Genomic DNA, 25942 nt, shown 5'->3' with positions numbered 1-25942 from the left:
CTGAAGTTACAAAAGGACAATTATTTAATGCAGGAAGTATAAACCATTGCATTGGGGGACTGGAAGACATTTTTTAAAATTCTCATATTATCTGTTGAATTATGTGTTTCTACACAGTGAGTAATGTCTTACATTCTTGCCAAGAGTATTTTGAAAGGAGTTTGTTAAAAGTATGTCAGCTAAATCACTTTTAGGATATCACTGCTAATGGTGTCGTTCACACGTTGTGAAACACACAGCTCCAATTTAATTCTGCCAAAAAAATTAGGTCATTGCAAAATACCATGTGAAAACTGCAGGGAGACAGGGATGAGGATAAAGCAAAGGAAGACACCAATTCTTTTTTGTAAAGCGTAATAGGGATAGGACAAAACCCGGTAGGAAGGCTGAGCCCTTTTAAACAGATACTTTTTTCCGTGGTGTGTGTGTGTGTGTGTGTGTGTGTTAATTCCAGTTGAGTACAGATGATGAATTAATTTAAAATTCGGCTAACTGGCTGTTCTGCACTGTACCTGGGTAGTTCCCGTACCTTCAAGTTCACCTAATGGTACGGAGATGCCCTTGTTTTCTGACTTCATACAGAAACCATCGTGATTATTGTATCTCAATTTACTTTTTTCTTTTTCCAGTCAAGAAAGGGGGCTTAATGCAAATTAAGCCTTTGATGCGAAGGCACATAATTTATAATCATGATTGTTATTATTAACATTAAATCGCGGGAATGGCTTTGTTGGAAGTTACCCACCAGGACCCGCAAATCTATTTCGGTGACACACGCCCCAACTCTCCTCACCGAGGCGTGGTGCTTGGCTGGCGCGCTCTGAGCCACTGCGCTGGCGGAGCTCCGAAGGAGGTGGTCCCCGCTCCTCCCGAACCCACGCGCTGGGCTGGAAGAAAGCGAGGCGGGACAGTCATTGTTCTCCCTGGCCCGGGCTACCAGCACCTCTCACTTTCGGGAGAAACTTCCCCCGGCTGCCGCTCTCTGGGCTTGGGATGGGTCTCCACAGCGCGCCCTTCCCTGTCCTGGAGTGGGACGCTCAGCGAACACACACACCCACAGTCACCTTTGCGCGCTCGTCCGGAGCCGGCCGGCACACAGCGCACCCCAGCGGCCGCGTAGCTGCCTTCTAGTCCTGGCCACTAGGCTCCCGCAGAGCTCGCCAGTCGCCGCCGCGCGCGCCTCGGAATCTGGGGACTCGAGAGCCTGCGAGAGCCAGTCTCAGCCAGACCCCAGGGAGAGCGCAGGGCTGCGGCACCCCGCCCCGCCCGCCACACCTGGGAGCGGTGAGGACCGGGAGAGGCGGGGCGCGGCAGGAGGCTGCCCCGGTGCCTGAGCAGCGCCGCCGAAAGCCGGCCGGACTGGAGCGGGGCGAAGGGGGAGAGTCTCGAGGCCGAGTCCAGCTCCTCCGAGGGAGGGACCCCAGCTGGGGTGGAAAACCTGCACGGGGGAGCCGCAGAGACGCGCCGCGCTGATCATGGAGTGGGCCGGCCCCGGCTCCGCGCGGCCGCAGCAGCAGTGGGACCAGGAATCGGTCGAAGCGTGGCTGGACGATCACTGGGACTTTACCTTCTCTTACTTTGTTAGGAAAGGCACCAGGTAAGAAGAGGACCCGTGGAAGACCCGGCCGGGGCATGGAGCGTAACCTGGGGCTGATCTCTGTCCCTTATTGAATTTTCCCCTTCGTTAACCATTAAACAGTCTCCACTCTCAGGCCCTTTGCCTTTGAAGTAGGGCCGTGATCCTGTTACGGTGTAGAGACCTCGACTTTAAGGCGAGTACAGCCGAAAACCCCAAGCGTCGGATTCGATCCAACTTGCACAAAGTTCAAATCCAAAAATGAACGTGCCGGACCCCCCTCTCCCTCCCTCCCTCCCCCCAACACGCTGGCAGCCCTGGTATTCCCTGGGAGCAAGACTATTTTCCTATGCCTGCGCTCACGGGCCTTCCTCTAGCCCTGCTCTAGCCTCCTGGTTCCCCTAAATCTCCTTAGCGAAACCAAAAACAGTTTTTGAGCCCCTTCCCTGCCGCTCCGGAAGCACCATTTCCAATGCGGTCCCTGTGGCTCCGCTCCTCCCCCGTCCCCCTTCGCCCCGGCCCTGGCGGGGCGGGGAAGCCCGGGTAGGGCACGAGACCACGAAGAAGCCCCAAGGGCAGCAACATGCCGGAACCTTCCCAGAGTGAGTGCTGTCGTTTTTTTGCCCCCTTCCAGTCCCCTGGTTGTCCCGCGCTCCTCCTCTCGGCTGCTTTTGCGCGCAAGGCGGCGCCGCCGAACGGGCTCCGTGGAGGGGTTCGCGGCGCGCACACAAAGGACGGCGCGGAGGCGCGGCGGGGAGCGGACCCTGGAGGGGGGGGGGGTGACAGGTCCCGCGGCCCGGGACAACCCCAAAGGCCAGCTCTTCCTGGTCCGGAGCCAAGCGCCAGGGCGGCTGCTGCGGAGGGCGGGGAGGAGAGAGAGACTATCCTTCGGGAGGCGGCTGCTCAGCGGGCAGTCGGGGCGCGCGTGGGAAACGCTCGCCGGAGACTTGGAGAGGAATCGCGGCTGAAGCCGAGGGGCTAGGAGGGCGAAACGCAGAGTGCCCGGCGGCCGGGTGCCCCGAAGCCGGGGGAGTTGGTGCGAAGCCCGGCCGGCCGCTGCGCGCGGCGCGGGGCTGACTCCAGACGCACCCCTTTGAAGGAGGGGCCGGGATCTCGGCGTCGCCGGCTCCCGGCAGCGGCCCTCGGGCAGCTGGCGCTGGCCGCCTCTCCGGGAGGGAGACGCGAGCGGGGCGGTGATGGTGAAGGGGCCGGCTGGGGCTGGACGCTGGGCTCCCACCCGCCGGTGCACCGCCGCGACTCGGCCGGGCGCTCCCCGCCAGGGGGCGGCGCAGCGCGGGGCGAGCGGGCGGCGGCGGTAGGGGAGCAGGCTTGGAGTCGCTGGCCTCACCTGGGCACGTCGTCGGCCCCCAGCCCCCACCCCCACGGCGCCTCCTCGAGTCCAGGGTCCGCCGACGCCGCCTCATCTGCATCTCCAACTCGCCACGTTTGCTATGTTGCCTTTTGGAGACAAAACAAGGTACTTCCTTAAGCATCCTCCCCCTCTTTCCCCACTTTCCCCGGGGGCGCGGTGGGGGCCGGGTGCAGGGTGCTTGCACCCAGGTCACACCGGCGGGGCGATGCTTCGTTGAAAATGTGCTCTGTGACATTTCTGTCTTCCTCTACCTTCCTGCAGATGTAATACTCTGAGGTCTTAGATGGGACGCTTTTTAACTCCCTTGCTCCTAACGAATGTTCAGTGGGTGTCGATTTGATCACTTTTGGGGGGTTTTAACAGAGGCGATGGCTTCGGGACAGATCTTATCTCCTCTGGTTAATTACTCAGCCTTCCTTTTAAAATGCTCTTCCCGCTTTCGCCTTCTATCAAAATACTAAATCTGGAGCGACCCAGGGGATAAATCCTGAATGGAAAGTGGTTCCCTTTCGAAGGGCACTTTTCTGCGGGTTTGGGGTGAGGCACTAAGACCATCTAGGTCTGGAATTATCCATTGCTGGGAGCCAGCAGTTTTGAGAGGTCTCCTCCTCCGAGGCCATCTGTCCCCGTTTTCCTTTCACCCTTGTATACTTCCACCCTTCCGCCCTTAATGAATTATAGCGCATAGTATAATGCGGAGTGGGCAGGAGAACGGGGCTGATATTTTAAATGTGTAGAGGGATGTTCTTTAGGCAGATTATTAAGAAAGAACAAAATTATTTATTTTAAACTCAGCGTAAATGTCCTTTTTCTTTTTTTCTCCCCTCTCCCTTTAAAGACATAAACTTGGGATTGTTTGGTGGTAGCTTTTAACTCATACATAACAACACTTCACTTTGAGAGCCCGCCAAAAGTTTGAGAGTAACGTTTTTTTTTGGTTTTTTTTGTTGTTTTTTTTCCGGAAAATAAGTTGAATGAGTTGTTACATTTCTTTTCACATTACTTTTTTCTCCCAAATAGCATAGGATTAAAATCCCAGTTCTCAAAATTACACTGCTTAGTGTAAAATGTAGATCATCTGAGACTTTGTTAAAGGTTTTCTCTTCAGTTAGGGTTTTTATATCATAGTTGATGTGGACAATACGCTGAAACGCTTTCTGTGGTATATATATGTGTGTGTATGTAATCTTGGGAGAAGAGTTTATGTTGAGTTCAAGTTGAAAAACGAAAGTGTAAGATAATCAAGAGTAGTGTAGGCCCTCAATTTTAGGAGTTATAGATAAAGCGCTGAAAGTAGTCAGTGTGAAGAATATAATCTGTCTTGTCTGTAGCCAGAGATTTTTCACGGAACAGTACTCCAGTTTGGGCTTCTATTTGATGGCATGACCTGGAGACACAGAATGAGAGGTTGAACATTAGCAAATTATAAAAATGCCAACCTGCTGAACACAGTGTGATTCACATGGTTGTGGTAAAAGCTTATTGGAGACACTTTGTTCACAGCTGTTTTTTGTTGTGATTTTTGGTTTTTAACGAAAAGCTCACATTACTTTGCTTTTTCCCCTTTTGTTAGACTATGTATAAAATGAACACTGTATGTGATTTGGGAAAGCCTTGAAAGAGAATAGTTCTGTAGAGGCATTTGGTGTGTTTTAAGATTTAAAATAAATTTGCATTCACTTAGAATGGCCACCTGTGCCTGTAAACAGGCTCCTTGGTAGAATTATTTCTACCTTATTTGATTTAATTGTTGTTTGACATTCATGCATGCTTCTCTGTTCTCTCCCCAAACGGAATGGTCTGCACTCAATAGTAAGTCATTGAATAGAAGGAAGGTTCTGGCCCTCCTTAACTCTCATGTAAACACCTGTGAATTTTGGTTGACCTTGAAAGCAATTATCGCTGCTATATTTTACATTATTTCCTATAATTATTTTTCCTTAAAAGCTATAGCTTGTAGCACACAAATAGATGCTTTTTAGCAATCAAAACCTGTTTCAGTGAATTTTGAGAGTGTCAGTTGAACATTTCATAATATAATCTATTGGCATAAAAATTAACTTGAGACTAGTAACTAAAACCTATGGAAAACTTCCACCCTCGCTATTATAGAAAACTTTGCAGTCCTGCAGGTTTGGGATGCTGTGTTCATTAAGGGCTTTAATGCTTGTGCATTCACAGATGGAGCCTTTTTGGTGCTAATGCCACTTTAACAGCTGTTGTTATTCTTGACAGCATATTAGAATAATTTATCTTTCATTAGTTACTAATCAGCTCTGTGATTGTGGGTGATGTTTTTGATCCTTTAGTATTGTAGGGGTAATATGATTGACTTTTATTGCTTTGTTTTGCACTAGGCAAAAGCTTGAGAATATTTGGCATGTACTGGAAATAGGAGATATTAAGTGAGGACAACTTTTTATGACTACTTGGATCAAAGTCCAGAAACAGAAGTTTTACACTCCCATGTAGTTTTCTATGATAGACTTTTTATTTGACATTGCAAAGCTGTGGTGAATTAGTTGATGTTTCAGGTCCTGTGTTTGGGATTTTCTTTTTCTCTTTCTTTCTTTTTCTTTTTTTCTTTCTTTCTTTCTTCCTTTCTTTCTTTCTTTCTTTCTTTCTTTCTTTCTTTCTTTCTTTCTTTCTCTTTCTCTTTTTCTTCCTTCCTTCCTTTCTCTCTCTCTTTCTTTCTTTTTCTTTCTCTTCCTTCCTTCCTTTCTTCCTTTCTCTCTTTCTCTCTCTCTTCCTCTCTCTCTCCTTCTCTCTCTCTCTCTCTTTCTTCCTTCCTTCCTTCCTTCCTTCCCGTGTCTGTCTCTCTCTGTGTGTGTGTCTCTAAAAGCTATAACCTTTTATTTGCATGATATTTATCTTAAAGTCAGATGATGGGTGTAAAATAAATCTTGCTATTCGATCTTAAAAATGATTGTTTCTGTGATCATATAGGAATATAAACTTTTCACAATTTTCAAACGAGTTGCTAAGCATATTTTGTTAAGCAGTCACTAATACTGAAGATAATAAAGTCCTGTGGGCATTGACTCAGTCTGGCTTTGATATTATTTCTATTTTCATTATGGTAATTCTGGTGTAATAATGTCCTTTTATCCGTGTATTGCTTATGACCAGGGTCCTTATAGCCAGCTCTAAGACACCTTTTAGTGCCCTAAAAGTACTCATGTGGATTGAATTTGCATAGGATTGAATCTGGAAGAATCCATAGGAGCCCCTGAAATGTTTCTCATTGCTCTTCTATCACCAGTGTTCTCAGGGTTTCATATTCAGTTCCATTTTGAAAGCCCCCAATACAAGATCATGATTCCTAAAACTGTGGCAGAACTAATCAGTGGCAATTAGTCATTCAAATCTATTTGCTTAGTGTAACACTTAAATAGGCTTGTAGTACAATTCAGTAGCTTTTTTTTGTTTTTGATCTGAAGATCTATAGAGATTGCCAGTATTTTCTTAATATTGTTTTCAGTACCTAAAGATGAGCAGTTTTTAGCATTTTGATTATGTTGTGCAACCAAATTTCCTTTCTAAATAGTTCCACCTGAAGAAATGACTTGAGTCTGGTTTCTGATACGATTTCTTTTAAAATGTATGAAAATGCTTTCAAGTTGTATGGGTAAAGTTTGTACCTTCACCCTTATCTGATTACAGAGAGTATGTCTTACTAAGATGCATGCTTCCCTTCTTCTAGATTTGAAAACACGAATTAACCTAAACATGCTTGAACTTCCTAATACTTTTTAATAATGCTTGGGAAAGAGTTCTTTCGTGCGAGAAAAGTCTTAAAAAAAACTGCTTGGTATTTATTAGTTTGTCCCTCAAATATTTTTCAAACTAACAATTTATTAAACCCCTAACTGTTGCGTTAAGTTAGATTTTTTCTTTGTTCTCAGGGCTAATTGTAGGATAAAACCTCTTGCTTTGGTAAGGGCTTCAGGGCAATTAAATAAATCACTGAGTTGATTGATAGTGGACGGTTGAAAAATGACTAATTTTTGAATTTAGACTGCACACTAGCTACTGACTTTGCAGGACTTCCTATGAGATTACTTTAGCTGGACAGATGTTGATTCAGTTGATCAATGTTACAGCTGATTGATGTGGCCTTGGAAATATCTGTTAAATCAGATTCTCAGTAAAAAAAAAAAAGAAAAAGTGCCTATGAATTACAACCTAAGAATAAAAATTGAAGAAACTCTTTCCACATGAGTCATTTGTTTGATATTTAGCTCTGTAATCTTATTTACTGACTTGGTATTCTCACTTTATTTTGAATCATATTTTTTTTCATGGTGTGAGTGCTTTATTCATTTTCTCTAACTGGTAGGAATTTATACTTATTGCCAACTAAATATTTAAGGCAGGTAAGGTAAACTAAGAGTTAAGTTCATAAGAATCATCCTGATGAATAGTCTAAAAAGCTTTATAAAAAGCCTTCTGTATATGGATGTATACATAGATGTATATATACACATACCCCATTTGTAGTTTGTAGTGAACATGCTTTTTAAAGTCTTAGGTGCCATTGTTAGCTTCTGTATTCTTTGAGACCTTTCCCTTATTTCTGAATTGTAAAGTAAAATTAACTTTTTGCAAATTGTCTTCTCGGGATAATTTTATTATATCTAAACTTGAGAAAGAAAAGATCCCTATCTGATCTCATATCCCTGGTAATAATTATTTTTTAAAAAGTCATCATTTCTACTTTCTGTTGAATAAGGATACTGAGGTTATAAGAAGAGAAAAAACCCTGATTTTTTAAGCTGATGAAATAATTAAAACACACAGGATCTTTGAACTGTAGAGTTAGAGGAGATCATGTCCAGTGTTTCTCAAATTTAAGTAATGTTTACCTTGTAAGAAAGACATTCTTATTGATCCCCAGTATCTTTGTTAAAAAGCTTTTGGTCACAAGTGACAGAAACTCATCTTAAACTCATACAAAATTAACTGACAATTGACATTCCTGGAGTTTGGTTTGGGTGTGAAATTCACCTGATGAAATAATCTTGTCAACATTCTTTTTGTCTGTATATCTGTCTAATCAATCTTCCAATCATTCCTTCTCTCCTTCCCTCCCTCCCTCCCTCCATCCCTGCTTCCCTCCATCCCTTTGGCCCTATGCAGCTTTGGCTTTATTCTCAGGCAGGCTTTCTTTGTGCACTGGAAATGTTTCTCCTTGGCAAGTTTATGTGGGTCTTAAACTTCTGATGTTTGAGAAGTACCTTCTTATCCATATCAGTCATCTCAAGATTACTTGGCCTTGCTTGCATGACTTGCCTGCTCTGGACCTGTCATTGTGTCGAGAAGAACAGGGGTGTCTCACTACTTTGCTGGGGCAGGTCGCCCATAGTGTGATACGTCAGTGGGGGAGGAGAAGTTCCCAAAAGAAAGTGATGTCAGCACCTCCAGAGGTTCCAGAGATCTGCCATACCTAGTACTGACTTTCTCTTATTTTAATGTTAGTTAAATGTGGAATTCTTAAGAGTAGGTATAAGTTAATCCTAGTTATAGCAATTATACAACTAATACCAAAAAAAGTGTATAAGTTAATTATGAATTAAATGATAAAACTCTAGCCAAATGTAAATTGACAGGCTTCATTAAATCATCCTCGTAAGGGTGACTGTGGCCCTGATTGCCCTGCGGGGGTCTGGTGAGGTCCGCTTGCCTTGGCTGCAGTTGCCTCCTGATGATTGTTTCTCCCAGTGGGGCCCTCTTAACAGTCATGAAACTTTTAGTCCCATAGCACAGTACACCAGCTTTGGGGTTTTATTTGGCTTGAAAGCATATTTGCATATTAAATCTACTTTTTTTTCTCTTTACCCAGAACCATTGGGCTGCAATGTGATTGTAAACAGAAATATACACTTGACTGCTAAAATTGCAGGATAGTATTTGGTTATAAGGTGGTCATCCCAATCATTTAAAGTATATGTCTTTTACTTTTTTTTTTTTAGGTTTTAATTGTCACTAGTGTGAAAACGCAAAACTGAAGCATTTCCATAGAAAAACTACAGATCTTCAAAACATACTTGCTTTGGACTGTCCCGGCTTCTCGTACCTTAGATTGAGACATGCCAATCTAGTCCAGTCTTTCCCATATCTAAGCTGCAAAACAAATCGGTTTACATATTTACAGTATAGATTTTGCTTATTAGGTTTTCTTTCAGATGTAAGCAGGTTTTCCATGAAAGAACATTTTTCATATATGTGATTGTGAATGCATGGAAAATTATAAAACATGTCTCTTGCAACTCTTGGTCAAATTTGAATGTAAAAATATGAAGCAGTTGTGCATTTTATTTATATTTGGTCCCAGTAAGCATCTCAGATGTTTTCATAGCTGGAGAACACTTGGGAACATCAAATAACTTTAGGCAGCATTTGTTTCTAAACCATGCCAGAAGCAAAGGAACTACTCACTGTAACATCAGAGTAGAGATTATTGGAGGAATCACTTGGAGGTGTCCCAGATCGCCCGTTTCATTTAATACCCTGTTATAGTATGTTAATCTTTTATTCATCCAAACCATTGCTTTTCTTTCTTTCCTTTTTTTTTTTTTAATTGAAGTATAGTTGATTTACAGTGTTGTGTTAGTTTCAGGTTTAAAGCGAAGTGATTCATCTTTTTCAGATTCTTTTTCATTGTAGTAAACCATTGCTTCTTAAAGGGGATGCTGTTTGGCATTCGGTAGTGATACTTTTTGTTGTTGTGAGAAACTGTTCCGCGTGTTGCAGGATGTTTAACATCTCTGGGCCCCAGAAACTAAATGTCAGGAGCACCCCAATTATTGTGGCACACATTTCCACATGACCCCCAAAGGCTGGCACCACTACTTGGTTAGGAGCCACTGTTCTGAACCCTTTAAAATTTACTTCTATTTATGGTGGTTAAGGGCCCCAGATAAGATAGATTTAAGCTTCAATCCCAGAACTACCGCTTTCTTAAAAGTACCTTTAGGTACTTTATTTGCTTTCTCTGCAAAATGGGAATAATAGCATTGACTTCTAGTGTTCTTAAGGAATTTAAAGGAACTAATACATATTTCCTTATCTTCTTTAGACTGATTTTCAGTAGGTTACTATTTATTTTACTGAGAATCATCAGTGCCTTAATTATAATTGCAAACTTTGAGAGTCACCCCCTTATTCTGATAAGTGGGAATTAGAGCAACAGAACAGGGACTTAATAGACTGTGTCCTTCTCATTTTTTAGATGAGTTTTTATTAATGGTTGGAACAGAACCTTTTGTGGATTGTGTAAGGTACTGGAAAGGGAATTGAAATGGGAGTCCAGACCTCCTGCCTGTGTTCCCAGCTTTGTGACTGGCCCAGGTTAATAAATCTTGGCTTTAAAATGGGAGATAGGAGGGGGTGAGAAATCAAAGCAGAGAAATTCATAAATGAGTTTAACAATCTCTTTCAGCTCTAAGCATTCTTGATTCTCACCAGGAGAGCAGAATATCAACTTCTCAGATTGAATCGTTTCCTTCTTTAAGTATTTTCCAAGTATGAGTGGTGGATCTAGGTCAATTATGCAAACAACACAACTAGAACTGTGTAAAATTAGGATCCAAGAGCGGAAGAAATATCTAACATTATATTTTATGTGAGTTATTTTTATGTTTTTCCTACAGATAATTTTATCACATTTCCCTATGTTATCAACCATCCCTTTTTAGACAGGAAATTAGTGTACTCTTTGTAATTCTGGTTTTAAGTGGTTAATTCCCATCAGTGATGGAAAAAGGCACTGGAGAGAAAGAGAAAGGGGTCATGTTTTAATAGCAGACTTAAAAACATGATTGTGCACTGTGTTTGTGGATCATTCAGGGCCTGTAACTTTTTCCTTTGTTTTGTTTGAGGCACCCTGCAAATCTCTGTAATGTTACTCAAGGGTAACATCCTTGAGGCCCAGATATCAGCCTACCTATAGAATTCCCCCAAGTGGGTGGGAACTAAAGTGGACCAATTTTAATCCCCAAATCTCCTGTAGCAGAGTGTTAAAGCATTGTTTTTATCAAGTGTTGATATTTAAAACCATTCTCCAGTTTAGAGGTATGGTTGTTATGAAATATTGCTATGGTTTTTATCATAAGTAATTAGTTGTATATTTTATCACATTTGTTGTCAAACAGTTTTATTATATCTGTGATGTTTTGAAAAACTCATCACCGAAATTCTATAACTTATTTTTAAAAATTAAATTAATTAAAATTAAATTCTGAGTAGTAATAGAAAGACAGTGATTTTTCTCAAGAAACAAAACACAACACTGTTCAGCTCTTAATCTTTGTGCATTATTCAGGAAATTATGTCATATGTAAGTGTAGTTATTGGTCTAGGGAGTCTATGTTTTTTCAGTTCTAATTTGAGAAAATACCAACATTGAAACAAGTTTTTTTTTTTTTTGCACAAGTGTTTCTATAGAGAAATTAGTGCTTTTAAACTAGGAGCTTAAAAAGAAACAAATGGGTAACATCTCATTATTCTGTAGAAACCCATGAATAAATTATTTTTATTTTTACAAAATAAATTTTGAAAATATATTTCAGTTAATGTTCGATTAACTTTGGAATTTCCTGGTGGTCCAGTGTTTAGGACTCAGTGCTTTCACTGCCAATGGCCCGGGTTCGATCCTTGGTCAGGGAACTAAGATCCCACAGGCTGCATGGCGTGGCCAGAAAAAAAAAATTCAGTTAACTTAAAAACAGTAATGACCACATATTAAACACTGTGTACTAGACTCTATGCTATTACTTTATAGGCATCATTTCCCTTAATTTTCTGAAGAACGCTATGAGGGTTAATGCCATTATCTCTATTTTATAGAGAATGAATAATGCACCTGAGGTCTTATCTCAGAAGCAGCTCTGGGGTTGAAGCCTCAGTCTGTCCCACCAAGAGCCCTTACCCACCAATCTCTACTGAAGTTCAATATTCAATATTAACAGAAGTAAAGCAAAGACTCATAGATTTAATGTCGTGAGGAATTTAACTCAGGAAGAGGCTAAAGTTTCTCCTAGGGCCTCTTAATGTGCAAGCACGTTACTAAATGAGGTGCCTAAAGACTTTGCCCAAGTGGGTTTCGTTTCCATATATAATTTTAGAGTATGAAAAGTGGGACCTCGCCAATGACATTTTAAAATAGAATGGCTGAAAACTTGGGTACTAGACTGTTACCATCGTATTTTTAGTATTAGAACACAAATACCCTAAGTACAGTATATTTTCAAAGAATTTTTATCCTCTGATACATTATTTTAGGCAAGAGTACGAAACACATTAAACTAGTTGCTCTACAAGTAGATTTCATCTAATTATATTTTTAACCCGTGAGAATTATGTTTACATCAGAATTTTACACTGCTTTGTAAATTTTTCTTTTCCTTACTTTTCTAGATGCCAGGAAATAGTCTATAAAACCTAGACAAAGTATTTAAATTATTTTTCCCTTTCAAGGCATCTGGAATACTGAATATGTACTTTAAGGTATTTCTGTCTTTTTAAGATGAGTGAGCACAGTAAAAGTTATTGCTTCATGGAGCCCCTTTGTACACAGTTGCGAGTGCATGTGTGTTTGTGTGTGTGTGTGTGTGTGTCTCCCTTTTGCTAACCGTGTTTGAAATGGTATGTGAGAATTTGCATCCCACTATGCAGTAAGTTTTGCATATTCTATTTAATACTTCTAGATAGTAAGCATTTGGAAGAAGCTATGACTTGTTTAGATTAGTGGGAAATTTCTAGAACACAAATTATAAACTGTAGTTTTCCTCCCTGTGATAGGTAATAATATTGAGTGAAAATTAGAAATTGCAAAAGGGGGGAAGTTGTCATTCGTAGCAGAGTATGTGCCATCAACTGGTGACATTCCATTTTTTTCAATGGATATTACTAATCAGTTTATAAAATTTTTGTAGAATATGAGATGAAGCATAGCTCATATCTAAAACTTAAACCTATTTAAATATCCCGTAAAAAGATATTCTTAGCTTGGTACCATTAAATTTAACCATTAACTTAATTGAATCTATCATTTTAAGTATGATACACTTTTCATCTTCTTTAAAAATATGAGCACCCAGGATGTGTAGGAATGAAATATGTAGCACTTTGTTTCTACCATGTGTGTAATTTTGATGAGATAACTCTTTGTTACAACCGTTGTAAAAAATGACAATTCACCTCCTAGGCTTTCTACCCCCCAGAATTTCTTCCATGCTTTTTTCGTATCATTCACGAATGAATTTATTCTTTCCATTTCTCTGTGTATTACCAAAGATCCCAAATGCCTGACACTGGAAATGTCAAGCTCAGCCTTTTCCTGCAGCAGCTGCTAGAACCTGGCCGCCTGGCCTTTTGAATGCATGAACTCATTTAGTTTTGTAGGGTGCTCCAGCCACAATGAACATTGTCTTGAAGGATGCGGTGCCGTTGGGGCTTTACAGAAGCCTCCTGAAATCAAAATATGTTAAACGTTATTCCTCATGACACTGATTTTTGTATTAAATCATCATTGCACGGGTGGGACTCTTGAGCTGCAAGCGTCTTCAGTAAAGTAGAATACTAAGATAGTAGACTTCTGATTGGATTCATTGTTTTAAGAGATTCGGGGTTTAAAATCCAAGTCACATTTATGATAACCCATGGCACGTTTTGATCAGCTTCCAGTGGCTGTATTTCCGGCTCTCTAATTAATTTCAATCTTTTGGGTTCTTTACTTGCTCAGGAAGGGAAAGGATCCCTTAGTGAGCCCTGAGCAGCATCTCTGGTACCTGTAAGTTTGAAAGCACAGATGGTATTCACATTCATGTTACCTGAGTGAAGTAACTCCCAACATTGATTTTGGCACCCTCCAGGGTTTCTCCAGTTATTTTAAGACATATTGTAGAAGTTTAAAAACAAAACTACGTCGAATTTACCCATTTTAAAAAGGTGTATAATGCAACTCATTTATGAGGTGAGAAATTTTGTGTGTAATAAAATGTGGAAGGAAATAAGTGACTGGAGAATAATAAAACAGATTTCGGTGAGGAGAGAAGGAATGACTTAGATGGGGTGTTAAACATCGGGATCTTGTCATCGATTATAAATTCTTGGCGTTAATTTTTATTGCATTTCCCTTGGCTGTGGGTTTTTTTCAAGGGTCCAGGGCCTGTTGTCTTTCATTAACCAGGGCCTGTTGTCTTTCATTAACAGCCTTGTAAAAGTTAAATCAACTCAAAGACTTCAAGAGGTCTGTTCTGCTTTCGATTGCAGGGCAGTTAGCAAGGACTTGCTGATACCTGAGAGCAGAGTCACTAAGTTATTAGTGCTTGTAGGAGAGGGTAGAATATGTTTGTGGAACGTGCATCCATTTTGTTCTTTTCGTTCAAATGGCTAGGATGTAACTTATGTAGACTTATGATGTAACTTCTTTTTAGAGGGAGAACTCAGTGGGATTCTATAATGAGTGACAATCTGCAGTATCTGCTTTGGACAAGTACTCTGGATGCTCAGGATGCAGGTAGTCAGCCTGTTTCCAAACCCTCTTAGGCCCACTCAGCCTGTGGGCCTGTGCCACCAGGAATACAACCTTTTTCTCCCTCACTTTCTCTGATTCTCTTGGCTGGACTTGAGGAGGGAGTGAACAGCCATGGCTCCTTACCCCAGCCCTACGTCTCCACTGGAATGAATCCTAAGGGTCTAGGAGATAGCAACATCTTCAATATATGGAAGAGATTTTGAAATGCTTCCACGTGCGTTCTCTAACTTGACGCGCACACCAACCCTGTGCGGTGAGTGAAGGAGGAAGAAGCCTTTTGCCTGTTTAAAAATGAGGAAGCTGAGGGGCAAAAGGAGATGACAAGAGTTGACCAACCTAATCATCATCACCTACTGGCCCGTTCATCATGTAAGCAGGCTTCATGACCTGTTCATATGGCTGACCGTGTGTACAATGAAGAACTTGTACTCTGGAGAAAATGAACTCCAGAGAAGTTGTGATTGGTTCAGCCTCAGGTCTGTGTATTCTTATAGTTGGAACTAGAGTTCTCTCCTGATGGCCAGTTTGGTATTCTTGACTTCATACTCTGCTGAAGAAAGTCAGCACCTTGCGCTTCATGAAGAAGTTAGAATAGGCAGTATTTCCCCTATTATACAGAGGATGAAATCGAAACTCAGAAGAAGAAAATTGTTTGCCACTGGTCACAAATCCCATTGGTAGCAAAAGCTAAGATACAGATTGGAATTTAGGATTTATGGCTGAAAAACACAGCTTCTCGGGGTGTGGTTGTAAGTCCCAAGAGTTTTTAGCACGTAGTCAGCCTCCCTTTTATAAGTAGATTGCAGTTTGTTTTTTCTCTATTAAATATATGGTATAGTTTGGACAGTAAAATGAAAAAGCTTGATTTAAGGAAGACTTTTATGCCACAAATTATTAATCCAAGAGCTTTCAAAAGGTTCAGTTATCTTACACAGGGTCCTTTGTGCTCTTTCAATGATAAAATTAGTATTAGTGATTTGATAGCCTGGAGCTCATTAGCATGCTGCATAGAACCTGCTTTTTTCTTTGTTGTCTACCTGCCAACAGTTTCACTTGGGAAAAATAGAATATCGAGTGACTAGTGTGGCCAGCTAAAATATAGGACAGCCAGTAAAATTTGAATTTTAGATACTGCTTATATTAAAAAATTATTCATTGTTTACCTGAAACTGAGTTTTAACTGGATATCCAGGATTTTTATTTGCTAAATCTAGCAGCCCTGAGAATTATTCTTCTCTTGAACACATTTATTATATATTCTTTTCAGTGAATCATTTTTGGTTTGTAAAACATTTTATGCTTTCAGAGAAACATAGGCATGGGATTCAGTCAGATTTTTTTTCAGGACACTATCCTTAAGAATCTTTGTTCTCTGAATCCCTTGAGGCAGTGTTTTTACCTCGGTGGTTAAGTGTGCTGTCCTTTTATGATCTGGATGGAAAGAATTTAGTTAGAGGATGTGTATTATAGGTGATTTTATTTTCTCTATGCCTTGTGTGTTTAAATTTGATCTTTGACTCTTTCAGATGCAGCTAGACATTATGAAGTGTCTTCGTGACAAACATTGATGTTCTGGGAACTTTTAGGTTCTTGTAGGCCGTAAGACTTGGATTAGGAGACCCAGATTTGATTCCAGGTTTTGTTACCAGCTTGCAGAATGTGTTTGGTTCAGCCATTTAATTTAGCTTCATAATTTAGAAACTGGGATTGTGCATGCCTGCTTCACGAGGTTTAAATAAAATGGTGCTTTTTTTTCCCTTCCAATATCACTAATGTAAATACTTTTCAAAATCTCAGAGACTCAAGGAAGAGAAAGAAGGGAAAACAGAGATCCTATCTCAGGCCAAAGAAGTGATTTGCCCCATCAGAGCTACCAGCCAGGTTTCTTGAATCCCATCTGGTATATTACCCTCATATTTGACATGTTCATCTTTCCATCTTTTTTCATTCATATGCAGTTACATATAACTTCATATGACAGCAAATTCAGTGTGTGTGTAAATTAGCTGCTGGACACAATATAAGCTTCAGTTTGGGGAGGAGAGGTCTGGGCTTGCTCACTCCTGTATCCCTAGTGCCTGACACACTCAAGGACCTTCATGAGAATAATTTATTCTAGAAAAAAAAGGACACAGAAGTGAATCCAATTACAATGGGAAAATATCAGTGAAAAGGCTTTGATTGGAACTTTATCTTGAAAAATGGAACCGTGGGTTATAAGAGTAAATTTACCTTATTTTAGATTTAAGAAGATTTAGATTATAATGAAAACTCCAAGCTATTAAAATAAACAATTTTCTGGCAAGGCTGTATCGTAAACACAAGTATCTTTACTTCTTATTTGGCATTCGCAGCAGGATCCTAAAGAGAGTCTTTTTTCCTCAAATATAGTTTTTTAAAATTAATATTTGACGTTTTTCCAGCAGCCTTTCTTAATCTAGAATGCAGTTCTTTGAATAGAATTCTCTTTTCACGTGTTTGTTATGATCCTTGTTGATTTTTTTCCAGTTGTTAGCTGTTTTTTAATTGGACTTAACCCTTAATTATCAGTGGCTTTATGTAATATTAGAATAGTTCTCCAATATCACCTTGGTTTACTTCTAGAAATTCTATATCTTACATAAGAGTGTAAAATTTCAGTCTGCAGGTGATTTGTATTTGCAGAGATTAAAGTATTAAAAAACAATCAACAGGAGATGATAGATATTAGTCTTAGGAAGGAAGGCCCACTTCATACAGCCACATAGGTCATGCACTGCCAAACCTCAAGGGATGCCTAAAGGGAGAGAGGTGGGAGAGAGGATTTAATTTCATTTATGCTTGGTTTATAAGTGATTGTTTTGATGTTATGATAACATATGTTTTCCTACGCAGGGACATATCTACAGGGACTCAGATAATCAATAATGTGGTCGTGAGAAAACCCTTCCCTCCATGACTGGTAGTTAATAAAAATTGTTGATTGAGTCACTGAATATACCAGATCTATTTTTCCTGTGTCATTTAATACTGAGTTCATCTCTCCAAGAAAATATCTAGAAGTAAAACACTTGTGACACAATACAAATATAATACAAAACACCTAACAAAGAATTTTTGGACACTGGCTTAGTTTAAGACATATATTAGGCCCTATAGGATATCCTATAGGGTAAATTAGCCATGGTCAGTTATGAGACTCACATCCAAAGGAAGATGAACATTAATAGCTAAAACACAATGTTGATTTTCTGTAACAAATATACCAGCATTCAGATTTTCAAAGGACTATTGTCCCTTTTAATGCAGTTAATTTAGGAGGCTTCATTTATTTATTCATTCACACAAATAGTTATCAAGGACTTAGTATGTGCAAGGCATTTTCTAAGTACAGACATGCAGCCATGAACAAGACAGACAAGTATGACATTTACATCTCCTTGGAGGAGGCAGACAATAAACCAACAGATTGGTAAACAAGAAAAATAGACGATAGTAAGAATTCAGATAGCGTGGGGGGAGAACATAGTGTGTCGAGGCCACTTGAGGTGGAGTGATCAGGGAAGACCTGTCTGCGCAGGGGATGAGGAGCTGCAGTCAGCCGGGTGCAGGTGAGTAGAGTGGTCCAGACTGGGGGCAGTTAGAGTTTGATGTGATGAGGAGTATCCAGGGGCCGGCATGGGCGAGAGGGGCTATGGTAGGGGATAGAAAGAGTTTGAGTTTTAGTCTCAATTCAGTGAGAAGCCAAGTAGGGTAGTTAAGATGTTAAGGTTTTCTTTGTTCAAAGATGACTCTGGCTGCTGTGTGGAGAATGGATTGAAGGGAGGCTAGTATAATATCAGAGAGACCAGTTAAGGGGCTGTGGCCACAGTCCCAGGTGAGAGGTGATGGGCTTGGATCAGGGAGGTAGTACAGGAGATAGAAATGAACAGACTAGAATATAGGGTTTTGAAAGTCATGTAGACAAGACTTGGCAGCTGGATTGGACGTGTGAGTTGAAAGAAACAGAAATTCAGAGTAACTCCTAGATATTTGGTTGAGTAGCTAGGGAGATCATGGTGCTACTTATTAATATGAAGAAAACTGTCAAGGAGTGAGGTTGAAGCAAGATGAAGGATGGGCCATTAGGAATTCTGATTTCACGATTTTAAGGTGTCTGTTTAGATGTTCACATGGAGTTGTCAAGTAGGTGGTTTGATTAAAAAATTTAAAAGTCGATCACCATTTTTCAATGAGAGGATAAGAAATAAGTTGAGGCTGTGTTTCAGGTTTGTAGCTGAAATAGTTAAAATGCCTATTTTTGTATACATTTGAGAATTTAAGTTACATGTACACACTTTTAAATCACATGAGACGTTAAGTTAAATGTATTGCTTTTTTCTGTCTTACATTTTATGAAACAGCTTATATTCAAATGCTTCCTGTGCATTTTTCACATACATGTCTGACATCAGTGTCTTTGGCACTACTGCTGTGATTCTGGAGGTAATGCAAGCATTTCCCAAAGTATGTCCCCCTCATTTCTGTCGAAGTTTTTGAGATACAGCATTATTTTATTATCACCGTATGTTCTCATTGCTGAAAATTTTGTCCTAAGCCTTGTCATGAATTTATAAAACATTAGGCAATTATATTTTAAAAGATTCTGTGCTGTAGGTATACACCGGGGATCTGTACAGTATACTTACTACATTGCTTTTCTAAAAATAAATTTATTTATTTATTTATTTATTTATTTATTTATTTATTTATTTATTTATTGGCTGCGTTAGGTCTTCATTGCTACGTGCGGGCTTTCTCTAGTTGCGGAAAGCAGAGGCTACTCTTCGTTGTGGTGCTTGGGCTTTTCAGTACAGTGGCTTCTCTTGTTGCAGAGCATGGGCTCTAGGTGCATGGGCTTCAGTAGTTGTGGTGCACAGGCTTAGTTGCTCCATGGCATGTGGGATCTTCCCAGACCAGGAATTGAACCCATCTGTGTTCCCTGCACTAGCAGGCGGATTCTTTTTTTTTTTTTTTTTTTTAATTTTTTAGTTATCTTTGTGTCATTTTTTAAAATTTAAGCTCTTTTTTGGAATATAATTGCTTTACAGTGCTTTGCCAATTTTTAAGTTACATCAAAATGAATCAGCTGTATTTATACGCATATCCCCACCCTCCCGTGACTCCCTCCAACCCTCCCTATCCCGGCCCTCTAAGTCATCACCCATCATCGAGTTTGTCTCCTTACGTTATGCAGGAACTTCTCATGAGCTATATATTTTACATTTGGTTGTGTATATATTTCAAAGCTACTCTCTCACTTCGTCCCAGCTTCCCCATTCCTTCCCCCTCCCCCAACCCTGTGTGCTCAAGTCCATACTCTACATCTGCATCTTTATTCTTGCCCTGTCACTGGGTTTATCAGTACCATTTTTTTTTTTTTAGATTCCATATATATGAGTTAGCATACAGTATTTGTTTTTCTCTTTCTGGCTTACTTCGCTCTGCATGACCGACTCTAGGTCTATCCACCTCATTACAAATAACTCAATTTCATTCTTTTTTATGGCTGAGTAATATTCCATTGTATATATGTGCCACAACTTCTTTATTCATCTGTTGATGGGCATTTAGGTTGCTTCCACTTCCTGGCTGTTGTAAGCAGTGCTGCAATGAACATTATGGTACATGTTTCTTTTGGGATTATGGTTTGCTTTGAGTATATGCCTAGTATTGGAATTGCTGGGTCATATGTTAGTTCCATTTTTAGTTTTTTAAGGAACCTCCAAACTGTTTTCCATAGTGGCTGTACCCCAACTTACATTCCCACCAGCAGTGCAGGAGAGTTCCCTTTTCTCCACACCCTCTCCAGCATTTATTGTTTTTAGTTGTTTTGATGATGGCCATTCTGATTGGTGTGAGGTGATACCTCATTGTGGCTTTGACTTGCATTTCTCTAATGAGTAGTGATGTTGAGCATCTTTTCATGTGTTTGTTGGCCATCTGCAGGTCTTCTTTGGAGAAATGTCTATTTAGGTCTTCTGCCCATTTGTGGATTGGGTTATTTGCTTTTTTGGTATTAAGCTGCATGAGCTGCTTGTATATTTTGAAGATTAATCCTTTGTCCGTTGCTTCATTGGCAAATATTTTCTCCCATTCTGAGGGTTGTCTTCTAGTCCTGTTTATGGTTTCTTTCACTGTGCAATGGCGGGCGGATTCTTAACCACTGCACCACCAGGAAGCCCTATATTGCTTTTTTAAAAACTAATTATTATTATTATTATTATTACTATTTTGGCCCATGCTGCGTCACATGCAGGATCTTAGTTCCCCAATCAGGGATCAAACCTTTGCCCCCTGCACTTGAGGGCATGCAGTGTTAACCGCTGGACCACGGGGGAAGTCCCTACATTGCTTTTTAAAGAGAACTTTAAAATTTATAACTGTATCTAACACTTGGAATTATGGGGTAATCCTGATCATATCTGTGTTATCTTTTTTTTGACCCATTTCATTCTAGACTGGTGTCATTTCAGGGTAGTACAGTATTTACCAAACAATAGTTGCTGTTCAAAATAAAATAATTAAGGGAACATTCTATAAGTGAAAGACTTAGTAGAGACTCAGAAAAAAGGCTAACTCTTCTTTCTCCCTTCTGGATCTTCTTTTTTCACTTAATAAATTGTGATAACTATTCACATCAGTACCTATGACCATTTTTAAATGTCTGCCTAGTGTTCCCTTTATAAATGTGCCATGATGTGTTTTTTTTTTTTTTTTTTTGGCACATGGGCTTAGTTGCTCCATGGCATGTGGGATCTTCCTGGAGCTTGGATCGAACCTGTGACCTCTGCATTGTCAGGCGGATTCTTAACCACTGCGCCACCTAGGAAGCCTGCCATGATGTCTTTTTGCCAGGCTTCTGTTTGTGGTATTAGGTTGCTTCTTATCTTCACTATAACAAAAAGTACCACAGTAAATAAATACCCTGGTACTTCTTTTCCCACATGCGTAAAATCTGTGGAACAAAGGATAAATGCATTTTAAAACTTGTTAGCTATTGCCTACTTGCCCTCTGAAGAGGTGTTATCAATTTCTATTGCATTCAGAAGGATTAGAGAGTGCCTGTTTCCCTGCACTCTCCAAAATGATACACTGTCAAACTTTTTATCCTGGCTCCTTGGTGAAGATAATCAGTAAGTCATTGTCAAGTGGAGATTGCATTGCTTTTATAGGCCAGTTCTTTTAAGTATCCTCAGTGGTAGCAAGTTTCTGTCTCTTGAAAGTGAATTTGAGTTTCAGAAAAAGTCAAGTCTAATGCATAAGATATACATTAAGTTAGCTTTTACTCTAGGTTTTTGTGGTTTTACTTGCTTGTTTTGAGAGGAAGGCTTAGTGAAAAACAAGATCTAACTTTAAGATAACACAAATATTCTTTCTACTCAATACTCTGTAATGGCTTACATGGGAAAAGAATCAAAAAAAGAGTGGATATATGTATAACTGATTCACTTTGCTGTACAGCGGAAACTCACACAACATTGTAAATCAACTGTACTCCAAAAAAAATTAATTTAAAAAACTAATATTCTTATGTGGCTCTTGAAAATTTTTAGAAGTTAGTTTCAAAAGAAGAGTTCCAAAAATGTCTAAAGTAATGGCACCATCAGTTGGCATGAGAATGCAGCTTCCCAAGAGGAATTATTTGACCTGAACAACAATCATTTGGATGTGTATGATCTGGCATATTTGTTTAAAAAAAATCACCCACTGTGAAGGCAAACCCAAATGGGTTTTTTTCATGGGATGGCACATTAATAACATAAATAACTTAAGTTTTCTTGGACTGAATTTTCTATATGTTATTACCTACCTTTTTTGTTTTCTCCTTTATACAAGGAGTAGATACTCTAGAAGAAGAGATCATCTTTACCATTAATTGAACAAATCTTATTAGGATGATTTTAATGGAAATCTATAATCTTTCTACCACATACCAGATCAAATGGTTTATATTTTCCACTTCCCTTTCTAAATCTAATCTATATGTAGCAATATAGATTAAAACAACTATCTAAAATTAAGCATATTAGCTAGCCAATTTTATATAAATTTTTAAAAATTTTTAAATATTTAACTTCAGAAAAAGTTGTATGTTTTAAATAGCAGATAAATTTCCATATTTATATTTTCCTAAGACTCTTGTCAAATTTAGTGTCTTTTACTTTAACACAAACTGATTTGAGAGGAGCAGACTTGACAATGTGTTATAAATCAGATATCTGAAAATACACGTTATAGGAGTTAGGCTTTATTAAAACATTCACTGAAGCAATTGTCCTCTAGAGTTTTTCTTTTTTTTTTTTTTTTTTTGCTTGTTTTTTTTTTGTTTGTTTATTTATTTATTTATTTATTTATTTATTTACTTTTTGGGGGGGTACACCAGGTTCAGTCATCCGTTTTTATACACATATCCCCAGCTTCCCTCCCTTCCTTGACGCCCCCCCCAAGCCCCCCCCACCCTCCCCGCCCCAGTCCTCAAAGGCATCTTCCAAAATAAAACCGTCTTAAATAAACCATCTTGTTTTTATTTTCTATGACAAATCAATCATTACCACATCAGTTTACCACGAGCGGACTTTTAGAAGCTTTCAGGGGTAGCAATATTTAAGAAGGGGTATTCCTCAAACATTTACTGTGTCTACATGTTCTGTTCTGCAGAGAAATGGTCAATGCATGGTTTGCTGAGAGAGTTCACACCATCCCTGTGTGCAAGGAAGGCGTCAGAGGCCACACGGAAGCTTGCTCTTGCCCCTCGCAGCAGAGTCCCCATGCAGAGAGCAGCGTCCCTGGAACACCAACGAGGAAAATCTCCGCCTCCGAATTTGATCGGCCTCTTAGACCCATTGTCGTCAAGGATTCTGAGGGAACTGTGAGCTTCCTCTCTGACTCAGAAAAGAAGGAACAGATGCCTCTAACCCCCCCCAAGGTTTGATAATGATGAAGGGGACCAGTGCTCAAGACTCTTGGAATTAGTGAAAGATATTTCTAGTCACTTGGATGTCACAGCCTTATGTCACAAAATTTTCTTGCACATCCATGGACTCATCTCCACTGACCGCTATTCCCTGTTCCTTGTCTGTGAGGACAGCTCCAACGACAAGTTTCTTATCAGCCGCCTCTTTGATGTTGCAGAAGGTTCAACACTGGAAGAAGCTTCAAATAACTGTATCCGCTTAGAGTGGAACAAAGGCATCGTGGGACATGTGGCTGCTCTTGGTGAGCCCTTGAACATCAAAGATGCATATGAGGTAAATAAGAAACAGAGGCGGGGAGGGAGGTGGAGCGTGGGTGGGGCCTTGGACAACTACTGTGAATTGTGGGGATATTTGAAACTGAGATGTAAAAATGTGCATACTTTTTAAAAATGGGACTGTCTGGTAAGGACCTCCCCATCTTTTAAATGCCAGAGTTTCTTCACTGGGGGCTGAATCAAGGATAGAGGCCTGAGGGAAATATTGTCTTGTTTTCCTGCTTAATGATAATTTAACATAGCTCATCTCACAGTTGTATTCTTTCATCTTTTTACCTGATCACTATACATATCCCCTATCTATGTTATCTCCACGTGAACTTCTGGGGACTTTACTAAGATTCTAAAATGATAGGTCCAAAAAGTGTCAGAAAACCAAACCCATAGTCTTTTTAAATTCATTCATTCAATGCATCATATTCATTCATTTGAAGTCCCTTTGACACCAAAGTCTGAGTTTCTTTCTTTCCACTCTTTCGTTTCATTAAACAAATAAATGTGTGGATAGCTCTAGAAAATGGACATTTTTGCCCTACAATATTTCAGTGGAAAGATTTGATATTTCTTCCACTTTTGCTTCCATTATGAACAGATCTTTATTATGGACTTAAAGTTTACACTGTATGATTTTTCAAATTTCCCATTTAAAATGATTCTTTTATTAATTGAATTAGAGGTTTTAAACAAATCATCTTAACTGAATGACACTTAGTATGTTTATGAATTATGTTCTGGCATCATGATAGAACAATTATGCTGGTTACTTATCATGTGGTACACTTTGAAGATTCCATAATAATACCAGCTTGAGGCTCCTCTGTGTAATTTGAGGGGTCATAGATGTTTTATTCACTCCTGTACTCCTGATGCCTAATACAGTGCCTGGAACATAGATAAGTGTTAATAAATATTGATTGGGAGAAAATTATAGTAGATGAGATAAATAAGTAGACTAGATAGCAGGTCATAATTGATCCAGGGAAAATGTGTTAGGTTCAGGGAAGCAGGAGATCACATATAATTGGGGAGATGGAGAGAGGTTTCTCTGAGGAAGCAATGATTGATATGGACCCTGGAAGATGGATAAGATTTCAGTAGATTGAGTCGTGTGCATATTGAGATCCAGTTGCAAAAAGAAGTTTGAGGAAGAAACAGGAAGTTGGACCATGTGGTGCTTGTAAGGAAATGTGTGGGTGATAGTATAGACGTTGAGGAGCTACTGGAGATTACTGGGGTCTTAAATGCCAAGCTGAGGAGTATTTATTTGATTCAGAGCCATGAGGACTAATTAAAGATGGTTTGAAAGGGGGACTGGCATGATTCAGACTGTGCTTTAGAAAGATGAATATTATGGTGGCCATAAAATGAATTAGAGGGAAAAATACTGGAAACTGGGAGGACAGGTTAAATAGTCTGAGGGAGTAAGCACCTGAACCAGAGCACTGGCCTTTGAGACCAAAAGGAGGGAATGGATTAAAGATGAAGAAGCTGAATCTGCTAGACTTGGCAGCTAACAGGAGGTGGAAGTGAGGAGAAAAGAGGAGTTGGAGAAGACTCAGGTTTTGAAGTTGGGTGAATAAGTAATAGTAACTGGTGAGAAATACTGAGGGCAGGTATCTGGGGAAAGATGTGATAGTTCAGATTGGCTAAATCCTGAGATAGCTTTCAGAATCCACTCTATACCAGCAGTCTTTTCAATTTTGATTCTTCACGGAGCTATCTCCATGACCTCTTTGAGCTCTGTTAAGTAATGTCACAGCATAGCAGACTCCAAGTGGGATATTAAGGACACAGCTGAAGGATCGCTGCCAAATTTGCAGAATTCCCTTTCTGTCTTAGGTGACAGCTGGGTTTCCGCTTTTCAATGGCACTATATTCCCAAGTACAGTAGGACCATAAATATGCTACAGCTTTGCTGAGAAAGCCTTCATCTGTTTGCATGGTCCTAAATTTCTCCAGCCCTGAGAATTTCTTCACTTATATGCACGTTATTTAATCTATTTACCATACTTAGAGTTTTGATGGTGTAATCTTTGTTTTGCAGTTAGTAATGATTTAATTCTTGTACTGCCATCTAAAATAGGCTCAGTGTCCTGGATTTGCAGTGACCCCAGACTGAAGCCTCTTAGTCTGTGGATTTCTCATGTTGCTGCTTCACCCTTGACACCCTTGATCTGTGTTTAT

General features: G+C 39.9%; 1 pseudogene; it reads left to right on the top strand.

Moving 5' to 3' along the window:
* The first annotated feature begins 1380 nt into the window (after positions 1 to 1380).
* LOC130844448 (cGMP-specific 3',5'-cyclic phosphodiesterase-like) lies at positions 1381 to 25877 on the top strand (annotated as a pseudogene).
* Positions 25878 to 25942: the final 65 nt, after the last annotated feature.

Source organism: Hippopotamus amphibius, chromosome 2, assembly GCF_030028045.1.
Source record: "Hippopotamus amphibius kiboko isolate mHipAmp2 chromosome 2, mHipAmp2.hap2, whole genome shotgun sequence".
NCBI lineage: Eukaryota > Metazoa > Chordata > Mammalia > Artiodactyla > Hippopotamidae > Hippopotamus > Hippopotamus amphibius.
This window is presented reverse-complemented; position numbering and strand designations above follow the sequence as displayed.